This window comes from Squalius cephalus (genome assembly GCF_949319135.1).
Source record: "Squalius cephalus genome assembly, chromosome: 22".
Taxonomy (NCBI): Eukaryota; Metazoa; Chordata; class Actinopteri; order Cypriniformes; family Leuciscidae; genus Squalius; species Squalius cephalus.
The window spans coordinates 2715787-2726995 of NC_137143.1; positions in this window are offsets into that span (position 1 = coordinate 2715787).

Below are 11209 nucleotides of genomic sequence, written 5' to 3' on the forward strand. Positions count from 1 at the left end.
CCGCTTTCCGACCGGAGGAACCTTTTCACAGTTCCTAGAACTATTGGCTAAAGTACCCGTATGTTCCTGCGGTGTGAACACACCGACTAGGAACGATTTTAGTTCTAGGAACTCCATTTGGAGGAACTAATTTAGCTCCTACTTCAGAGTAGGGTCTAAACCAGCACTAGGAACTACTCGTGACGTTTGTGTAAGCTGACCGAACGCACACAAAACACCAGCACCTGCCATTTTTAAAACAGCTATGTAAACACAAAGATTATATATTTACTCCAGAAACTAACTATACAAACTACTCGGTTACTATCGTAACCTCAGTTCCCTGAGATAGGGAACGAGTATTGCGTAACTATACGCAGTGGGGAAACTCCTTTTCCTCGATTTACTGAAGCTTTTATGTAAAACGCATTTGCAGCTGCACAGCTAGCACATTGAGCGTCTGGCTCGCTCATAAGCTGTGCTGCAGCAACTGCACAAACCAATGGCGCGGGCGCCTCTGACATGTAACCAATGAGCATCATTACACGTCAGAGCTCCCCAAGGGGGCGTGGCCTTAGCCTATATCAGAGCCCCGAATTTGCCATTATAGCAGGTTTCACGACTGAAGCGACAACTCACCTAGTTACTATAGTGCGGCCGGCTACGCAATACTCGTTCCCTATCTCAGGGAACTGAGGTTACGATAGTAACCGAGTAGTTCCCTTTCGAACGGTCACTTCGTATTGCGTAGCTATACGCAGTGGGGACGCCATGCAAAACGCCGCACCAAAAGTAACTGGTTGCCACTGAACTCAGGACCCCTGAGCCCAAGACAAGCCTGAAACCATTATATATATATATATATATATATTAGGGCTGTCAAACGATTAATCGCGATTAATCGCATCCAAAATAAAAGTTTGTGTTTACATAATATATGTGTGTGTATGGAGTATAATTATTTTCTAGGTATAAATACACACACATGCATATATATTTAAGAAAAATGTGTTATTTATATATCAAATATTTATATATAATATAAATTATATATAATATAAATATATATACACAGTATATACATGCAAATATTTCTTAAATATATACATGCATGTGTGTGTATTTATATATAGAAAATAATTATACACCGTACACACACATATATTATGTAAAAACAAACTTTTATTTTGGATGCAATTAATCGCGATTAATCGTTTGACAGCCCTAATATATATATATATATATATATATATATATATATATATATATATATATATATATATATATATATATATCAGACCAGACACCGTCGGGCCTTATAAAATATATGTGTCAGTAATTCAATACCAGCATAATATACTAATGAACCCAGACACCGTCGGGGCTATCAGCATAATAAAATTATAACCAGCAAGCAGGTTTTATATATGTGTGAATGCTTATGCACAGTACAATGCAGACAAGACCGGACACCCCGTCGGGCCTTTATCATACCGAAAGTACCTTCGCTTGTAGAGAAGGCACCTCCATATTATAAAATTTCATAAATGTGGAGGGTGAGGACCAACCGGCCGCATCACAAATATCTTGAATGGGAAAACCAGATGACCAAGCCCATGACGAAGCCATGCCTCTAGTCGAATGGGCTTTAATGCCTATGGGGCAAACCTGACCCACCGAGGCATAAGTCATAGATATAGCATCCACAATCCATCTAGACAGCCTTTGCTTAGTGACTGGATCGCCTTTGGATCGGCCACCAAAGCAGACAAAAAGCTGTTCTGACTGTCTGAAAGACGCAGAACGCTCCAGATAGATTCTCAGTGCTCTGACAGGGCAGAGAAAATTAACCTCCCCATCCTCAGCAGAAGGGGAAAGAGCTAATAATGTAATGACCTGTGCTCTGAACGGCATTGAGAGCACTTTAGGAACATAACCATGCCTGGGTTTGAGGATGACCTTAGTGTCATCTGGACCAAACTCCAAACATGAAGGGCTCACTGAGAGCGCCTGCAGATCTCCTACTCGCTTGATAGATGCCAGTGCCAACAGGAGAGCAGTCTTTAGCGAGAGAGGTTTCAGATCAACCGACTGGAGCGGTTCAAATGGCGGGCCCTTTAAGGCCCCCAGGACCATAGAGAGGTCCCAGAGGGGCACAGAAGGGGGTCTGGAGGGATTCATCCTCCTAGCACCTTTCAAAAAACGCACCACCAAATCATCTCTTCCTATCGAGTGACCAGCCACCAGAGCATGATGCGCTGCAACAGCTGCCACATACACTTTGAGCGTGGACGGGGAGCGACCCGCGTCCAACAGCTCCTGCAGGAAGGAGAATACCACAGCTACCTCACATGACTCTGGGTTCACACAGTTTTTCAAGCACCAGCTAGAACACACTCCATATCAGACGAACCGTCTGTGAGTTCAGGGACCACTCGCCTAGGGGAGTGTTGCCCCGTGGGAGCATATCCGCGCCCAGATTCTGAACACCCGGGATATGCATTGCTCTCAGAGAGCGCAGGTTGTCCTGTGCCCATATGAGGAGGTCTCTCGCCATGGCATACAGGCTGCCTGACCTGATTCCGCCTTGGCGATTTATGTAAGCCACCACTGACATGTTGTCCGTGTGGACCAGGACATGGTGACTTTTTAGGTTTGGCAGTAAAGCTTTCAGGGCCAAACCAACTGCTTTCATTTCCAGACAGTTGATATGTAAGCTCTGCTCCGTGCTCGACCAGAGGCCGGAGACAGGCTTCCCCTCGTGCAGAGCACCCCAACCCAGGTTGGATGCGTCTGTAAACACCACTTTTCTTCTGGAAACCACTCCCATAGTCACACCCTTGAGGTACCAGTCCTGAGCTCGCCAGGGAACCAGGGCTCTTAAACAACCGTGATTCACCATGATGCGCAGGCTGCCGGACTGCCATGCATGGGTTGGCACATGACGTTTCAACCAGTGCTGTAGCGGGCACATGCGCAGTAGTCCCATACAGAGTACTGACAATGCCGCTGCCATGAGACCGAGAAGTTTCTGAAATTTTCTCAGGGGTGCGCGCTCGCGCGCTCTGAACGAGGCTGCTAGCGTCTGCACTGAGAGCGCGCGCTCTCGTGTGAGCCGCGCTGTCATCCGCACAGAGTCCAGAACTGTGCCCAGAAAGACTACACTCTGGCTGGGTGTCAGTTTGCTCTTGGTAACATTGATTGTGAGACCCAGGCATTTCAAATGGCCGAGAATCAAATCCCTGTGAGCTATTAGCTCAGTTCTCGATTGCGCCAGCACCAGCCAGTCGTTGAGATAGTTCATCACGCGCACTCCCTGATGTCTCAGGGGAGAAAGCGCTGCATCCATGCACTTCGTGAATGTACGGGGTGCTAGGGACAGGCCTAAAGGCAGAACTGTGTACTGATAAGCTTGACCCTCGAAGGCGAATCTCAAAAATGGCCTGTGACGAGGGTCTATCTGAATATGAAAGTATGCATCTTTCAGATCCATTGTTACAAACCAGTCTCCCGGCCGAATTTGCACGAGGATGTGTTTGATAGTCAACATTTTGAACGGCCGTCTCATGAGAGCTTTGTTCAAGTGTCTCAAATCTAGTATGGGTCTGAGACCGCCGTCTTTTTTCGGAATTAGAAAATAACGGCTGTAAAACCCTGAGTATGTTAGCGCGGGGGGGACTGATTCTATCGCCCCTTTTTCTAACAAATTCTGTACTTCGGTGCGAAGCACGTGACCCACGTTGCTTCTCACTGAAGACTCGACAACCGCCTGAAATTTTGGGGGTCTGCGAGCGAATTGGAGCGAGTAGTCTCGCTTTATAATGTTTATGACCCAACTCGACACACCGGGGATGGCTTGCCAAGCCTGCACCCTTGTGGCTAGGGATTGAACCACTGATTGGGATGAGTCGCCTATCATGTGGGGACTTACTACCCTTATATTGTGATTTGTGCACATATTGAGTGTTTGACTGACTGTACAAGCTTTTACCTGTGGGGGAGTCAGTGTTACAACATGGAAGGGGCCACCTAGTGTAAGGGGACCGTGAAACCATGGGTTGTGATTGTGAATCATACTCTTTTTGTGCTTTATTTGGGTCGCCGTGAAAACGGCGTTTGTTTGTAGAGGCGCGCTCACTGTTGCGGGCCTGTTTACAATAATAAAATCCCCAGCCGCCTGAACTAAACAGGGAGCTGCGGGAAGTAGTGTGGGCTTTTTTGAGGGTGGTCCGGCTAGTGCGAGACGGGAGCCCTCTCTCTTCATCCTTGTTAGGACGACTTCGGCGGTACCGGTTCGCTCACCACGCTGGGACGCGGGCCCTGGCGCCGGGGCATCGGGTAGTGTTTGGCCGGCCTCGGCTGGCGGAAGGTATCAGCCGCAGGGCGGGGCTGGGATACCTGCTTCGCTGGCTTGGCTGGGTGCGGCGAAGAAGCTGGCTTGGTCTTGCTGGACGCTGAGCTGGAGCGTTTCGGCAAGAAGTGTCGCATCGCCTGGGACGCCTTCTGTGCCTCGGTGAATCTCTCCGAAAACCCCTTTACCGCCGGGCCGAAGAGGCCGGAGCTGGATACGGGGGTGTCGAGAAATCGCGTCTTGTCCGTCTCCTTAATCTCGGTCAGATTAAGCCAGAGGTGGCGCTCTAAAACAACCAAGCTCGCCATGCTCTTCCCTATGGCCTGTGCTGTAGCCTTCGTAGCCCGCAAGGCTAGGTCCGTTGCGCTTCTCAGATCGCTGAAGGCCTCGGGGTCCGGGCCAGCCTCATCCATCGACTGGAGGAGCTTGGCCTGGTAGACCTGTAGCACAGCCATGGTGTGTAGAGGCGATGCAGCCTGGCCAGAGGCGGAATACGCTCGTCCAGCGAGGGCTGATGTGACTCTACAGGGTTTGTTGGGGAGGGTAGCTCTAGCTCGCCAGCTAGCCGCCGTGTTCGGGCACAAATGAGCTGCCACGGCCTCCTTGAGGGGCGGCAAAGACTCATAGCCCTTTTCCGCTGCACCGTTAACTGATGAGAGTGTCGCGGAAACAGACGAGCCCACACACGCTGAGTAGGGTGCGCGCCACGCCTTAGTCAGCTCCTCGTGGACTTCGGTGAAAAATGGCGCCGGTCTGTGACGAGGGGCCTGCTGGCGCCCCGAGAGAAACCAGCCATCCAGCCGACAACGGGGCGGCTCCTCGGGCGAGGCCCACTCGAGGTCGAGGTCCGCGACGGCCTTGGTCAGGATCCGAAGCATTTCGGCGTCGGAGTTGGTCCTGGTCTCTGAAACGCTGCCTGACGACTGAGAAGCTCTGACGGGGTCAAGAGAGCCCGGCCATTCCTCCTCAGACGCAGCGATCGACAGGCTGTCGTCGTGCTCGATCGATCCTCCGAAGGAGACAAGGCCCGCCACGTGGCTGGGGGGGCGCTGGTCTCTCTCGAAGAGAACCGGAGAGGGTGTCGTCTCTGGAGAAGGCGAGGCACGCGGGGACACGGCCGGCGTGCGTTCGCTTACTTCCATGTTCTCGGGGGGCCTTTGGCTGCGGCGCTTCTTCTTCCGCGGCTGAAGTAGGGCCGGGAAGGGAAGCGCAGGTGCAGCGGCATCGCTGTCTCGTAAGAGAGCTAGCCGCGCTCGCAGCACGGAGATCGGCATGCTTTCGCAGGCCTCACATCCGCCGGCAGAGAGTGCATTTTCTGCGTGGGCGGCTCCCAGGCAAGAAATGCAGCTCGCTTGTCCATCGGCCTCGTGCAGCTTGAGTCCGCACGTGGCGCAGGATGAACTAGGCATTTTAAAGGATATATCGTCGTCGTCGTCGCCGGATAGCCACAGGTGAGACGGCGTCAGGGGAAAACAGCTGAAGGGCGTAGTCCGCTGAGGGAATGCTCGCTCAAACTGAAGGGCTTGTTCAATGGCGAAGCTTGCAGTAGTCAGCTAGAGACATGCAGTTGTCGCTGAAGGAGTGATATCTGCTATAATGGCGAATTCGGGGCTCTGATATAGGCTAAGGCCACGCCCCCTTGGGGAGCTCTGACGTGTAATGATGCTCATTGGTTACATGTCAGAGGCGCCCGCGCCATTGGTTTGTGCAGTTGCTGCAGCACAGCTTATGAGCGAGGCAGACGCTCAATGTGCTAGCTGTGCAGCTGCAAATGCGTTTTACATAAAAGCTTCAGTAAATCGAGGAAAAGGAGTTTCCCCACTGCGTATAGCTACGCAATACGAAGTGACCGTTCGAAAGGGAACATGGAACACAGTGATAGATGGGCCTCTAAACCTTTATGCTGAAGAGAAAATCCAACGCAACTTTGAGGGGACCAAGTCAAACATGATTATGTATTTCTGCTCAGCTAGCAACACTGGACATCAACCACACGGCATAGGCTAATAACTTTTTTTTTATATAGGCTACTGTGTACTTTCTATAACAATTCTATCTAATAACATGTTAAACAGTACTGTTTTTGTACAGCATTGTTTGCTCTGGCGTTCTCAGCGCCGTCAAAATAAAGGCCCGTCGCTCCGTCAAAATAAAAGTCACCGTGCTTGCGTCACTCCCTTACCCCTCCTACCAGTTCCTATGGCCACTTGGCCAGTGCGAACGCAAACAGCAAAACCAAGTTTGGGGGAGTAGTTCATAGAACTCTTTAGAAGTGGACAGTTCCTATAACTAAGTTCCTGAAACTACTTGGGTCGGAAAGCGGCTATAAAAGCAGGCTCTATTTGACCCTATAAATCACCCGTAGTTCAAGCCAGGGTTGCCGGATCTGCAGTTTTTGCCTATACTAATTTGTAGCACGCCTCTCACCCAATAATCGCAAATAGCTCTGTGCTTTGTTTCTTCTAAAAAACAAAACAAAGTGTCATCTTTCAAATTCTGTCCATTTTATCACGAATTTCAAACAATAAATGGCGTTTTGACGCTCTTAAATGTGACGTGACAGATCGCTGTAGTGCCTCAGGTCAAGCAGCAGGGCGCTCCGAGTCTATTCTTCCACTTTAATGCAAATTATATCTAGAAAAACATGCATGCATATCAGAATGTAAGTTGAAAGTTACAGAACAACTTACCAAAATCCGTATCATGTCTCATGTAATCACTCAATCAGTGTTTCAACCGTGGAAAGATGTCAATACAACTTGCTTTTGAAGCTTGTGAACAATATCACTTAATTTTGCATTTACCTCAGGAAAGTCATCCGTTTGTTAGTTAGCAAAAAAAAAAAAACTAGAGAGCATATTTACTGTTAATTGTAGCCTGTATGTTTGAATAAATTTGTTATGAAGACAAGTGCTTATAACTACCTTATATGTGTAACTGAGTTTTATACAAACATTTCAGCTTTTATTTGAGTGTAAATATTATATCTGGAAATAAATAGCAGTTGAATATAATAGTTCTGTTGTTAATTTTAACCTCTAATATTATAGTGTACCAAATGAGAGGGTTCGCTGTATAGTTTGCAGCATTATTTGGGAGAGATTTTTTTATCCATAAGAAGAAACTAAATATCGGTATCTGCATCGGCCGATATCATTCTGAATAATCGGCTATCGGTATCGGCTGAGAAATTATATCTCAAAATTATATAATTATATAATATAATTAATAAGTTAATTAATAATATATATATTTTTAAAAGTCAAGTCACCTTCATTTATATAGCGCTTTTAACTATATAGATTGTTTCAAAGCAGCTTTACAGTGATAATAGGAAATTATTGTAACAGATTGTTTAGGCTTTACAACAGCTCTAGGATAAAGTTATTGTCCAGCTAAAGTTAGTCTTGATTGATTCACTTCCGTTGCAAAGATCATTAGTTAATTAACTTAGGGGCCGCTAACAAGACACAGTTCTAACAGGAAAATCCTTAACATGCTCCAGCCGCTCATTTGCACAAAACAGTGGCTGGTGTCTCGAGAACGCACTCCCGGAAATAGGTTCGAAGGTGCAAATGATTATCCGTTATCTCTGCGCAAACCTCAAAAACACAAACCTGCGGAAACGCAGACGTCGCGCACATGCACATTACGTGTTCAGCCCAAAGGTGTGTGCGTTTGAATATATATGTGCGCAGGCGTATAGTCCTTCTTTACAAATCAACCCTCAATAAACTACTAGTCTGGCCTTAAAAATTTATAATACAGAAATTTTTGTTGCGTCTGCGTAGCCACGCGAACCGGAATTATCCCGACAACATTTTATCTGCACTGAGGGAAAGGGAAAGGAAGGAGGCTCTTCACAGGGGAGAGACTAGTGGACACTTCAGGACTGCGTTGTCATCGTGTCCAGGCGCAGGTCCATCATCAGATCTGGATATGGCCTGGATCCGGCGGACTGTGGTAAACCTCGGATAAACAAAGAGACTAAAATATAGCGTAGACGCCATCCTGCTTATAATGTAACAGGATACATGAGGATTTATGGGGAGTGTTCCGGGTTCTGGCTTACCTAATCAATGCAGCCTAACATTGAATTATAGAAGTCTATGTGTTATGTGTATGCTAGGTCATAGAGATGTGTTTTTAGTCTAGCTTTGTTTGAAAGTTGTTTGAAAGAACTGTTCCAAAGTTTTGGTGCTAAATAGGAAAAGCATCTACCGCCAGCAGTCGATTTTGATATTCTAGGTATTATCAACTAGACGTGAAGGACTATAATGCGTTAAGAGCTCGCTCAAGTTCTGGGGAGCTAAACCATTTAGTGCTTTGTAAGTAATCAGCAATATTTAAAAAGTAAACCAATTTCAGTAAACAAGAAGTTTCTCATAGTAAAACGACTTTAACTACAATAAAAACCTGAAATTAATCATGATTATTTTAAGCATTGCAAAAATAATTTGTGTAATTTTAACAGTAAAAATTATAAAAAACACTATGGGCAACCCCCCCCCCCCCCCCCCCCCCAAAAAAAAAAAACCCAGTAAGCTCCTGTACTAGATACAGGTAACAACTGTTAAAAGATCTAACCAGACATTTCATGTAATTTTAACCATTTTTTTTTTTTTAAGTAAAAAAGGTAAATCAAATTATTATATACAGTAAAAAACTGTAAACTGACATTCCCAGAATTCCCTGTGTAACACTTCACATTTGAAAGTATCTGGTTTAAATAATTATGGTTCTTAATAGTTTTTGTTTTCAGTTATGCACATTTGGGTTTTATGTTACATATTCTGTTGTTTATTGAATGTTTATTGCATTATTTAAGTGTTGTGTGCTGTGAATGACTCTGTGCTCCTGGATATTCCAGCTCATTATTATGGTGGTTGTCAGTATATGTTAAAGGTACAAAATACTATAGTATAATAAATATTTTAGTAACAGTGTGCATTGTTGAATTTACCTGTTTAAATTGCAATTTTCTTGTTTGTAAATTTAAATTTTATACTGTAATATTTACAGGTTGTTCTGTAAATATTCTTACATTTTAACAGAATTATTCTGGCAACCACCATTTTTTTTGTATAAACAACAGGATTTTTTTTACAGTGTTTTTATTTTAAAAAAAGGTATCTAATGCAAAGAAAACAAAATGCAAGCGTGTGAAAGAATGCTGATGTAATAGTATGTGCAGAATAGATCGGTGATCAATTGAATATCTCACAGAAGGAAACGGTGAATGTTTGGGTCTGGATGGGACAGTCGACCAGTAACTGACTGACAAAAATTCACACAAATTCACACATCTTTTGCCAGACTGAGATGTTGAAAGTTTGCTCAGCCCTGCTTCCCTTACTCTTAGCCCAAATTAGTTGACTAACTAGAAAATTGCGTGGAAACCCGTTCCACTAATCCATTTTAGTTTTTAAAACAGGGTGAGAACGTCCGCAGAGCCAGAGCTAGACCAAATGGAAGGACCCGATACTAATACGTCTTTCCCCCAAAGACGAACCGGAGGAACTTCCTGTGCCATGGAATGACCTGGATGTGGTAATAGGCGTCCTTCAGGTCCATGGTGAAGAACCAGTCCCCTGTTCGAATCTGCACCAGGATAGTTTTCAACGTCAGCGTCTTGAACTTCCCTTTGTAAAGGGAAAAATTCAGACGACGCAGGTCCAATATGGGGCACAGACCCCATCCTTCTTTGGGACGAGGAAGTAGCGGCTGAAGAAACCGCGGTTCAAGTCTGAAGGTTTACCTGAATTTGACTAAACCTGAGGTTTAGCATAATGCCACCTTTATACTCAAAAACATCTATAGAGGATGCATTACATATGTATTCCCTTATTCAAATTGAAATGAGTGACCATTTTAGAGGGTTCACACACAGGCCTCTGTTCGGGCTAATTCAGAGTTGTTTATGATCAAAGTTATACAACTCCAATTTAAGTTACTTTTGGGTGCAATAACTTTTACATCGAATGTCAAGTCTGTGTGAAAAAAAGAAAAAAAAAAGGGTATGTGTCCAAAAACACGTACTGAGTAGGAGTTACATGACATAGGTTAAATCATTTACATCTCTGGTTCACCACAAACAAAGATAAAACCTTCTTCATCTCACAAAATCATGTTTTCCATAAGTATGTGTTCACCACAAACAAAGATAAAACCTTCTTCATCTCACAAAATCATGTTTTCCATAAGTATGTAATCATGTCAGTGCAATTTAGACACGTCCAATGGATTCATACACCCAGAAAACATAGAGTTAGGCACCAAGATGACTTGGCTAGGTCAAATAATGAAGGAGTTACTTGGACGCCATCTTGAAAATTAAACCTTTCTAGTGGTCAAACTTTGGTAAACTTTTAGTATGTTATTAAGGACACCTAATACTACAAAAAACAGCTGAGAAACCTTTTGTTAGAATTTTTTTAGGGTTAGATTTTTTTTTTCTTCATATAGGCTATGCAGTAGCGTTAGCCACAAGAATATACACACGTGCTGATTTGAATAGACAAAAAACTTATGTCAACGAAATGCAAACGTTGTAACGTTAACTAAACTGTGAACACACAGAAACACACTGGCTAACGTTATAACTGTGGCCTGACAGAAATAGCAAATTTGAATGGAAACCTTATAGCTAAACTGTGAACTGACAGAAAGAAAAAAAAACTAACGTCGACCGGCACATTAACACTACGTTAACTTTTCAGCGTTCAACTAACATCGGCCCGGTTTTTGGGTAATCATTTTTTCTCTCAAAGATAAGATTTATGCACTCACCATTTCACGTTGCTCCCAAAAATCCCTGTTTAGCGCTGTTTCAATAAGCCCCCGACCCCTCCCCCTAGAAGCGTGTTATCTCAGCTTAAC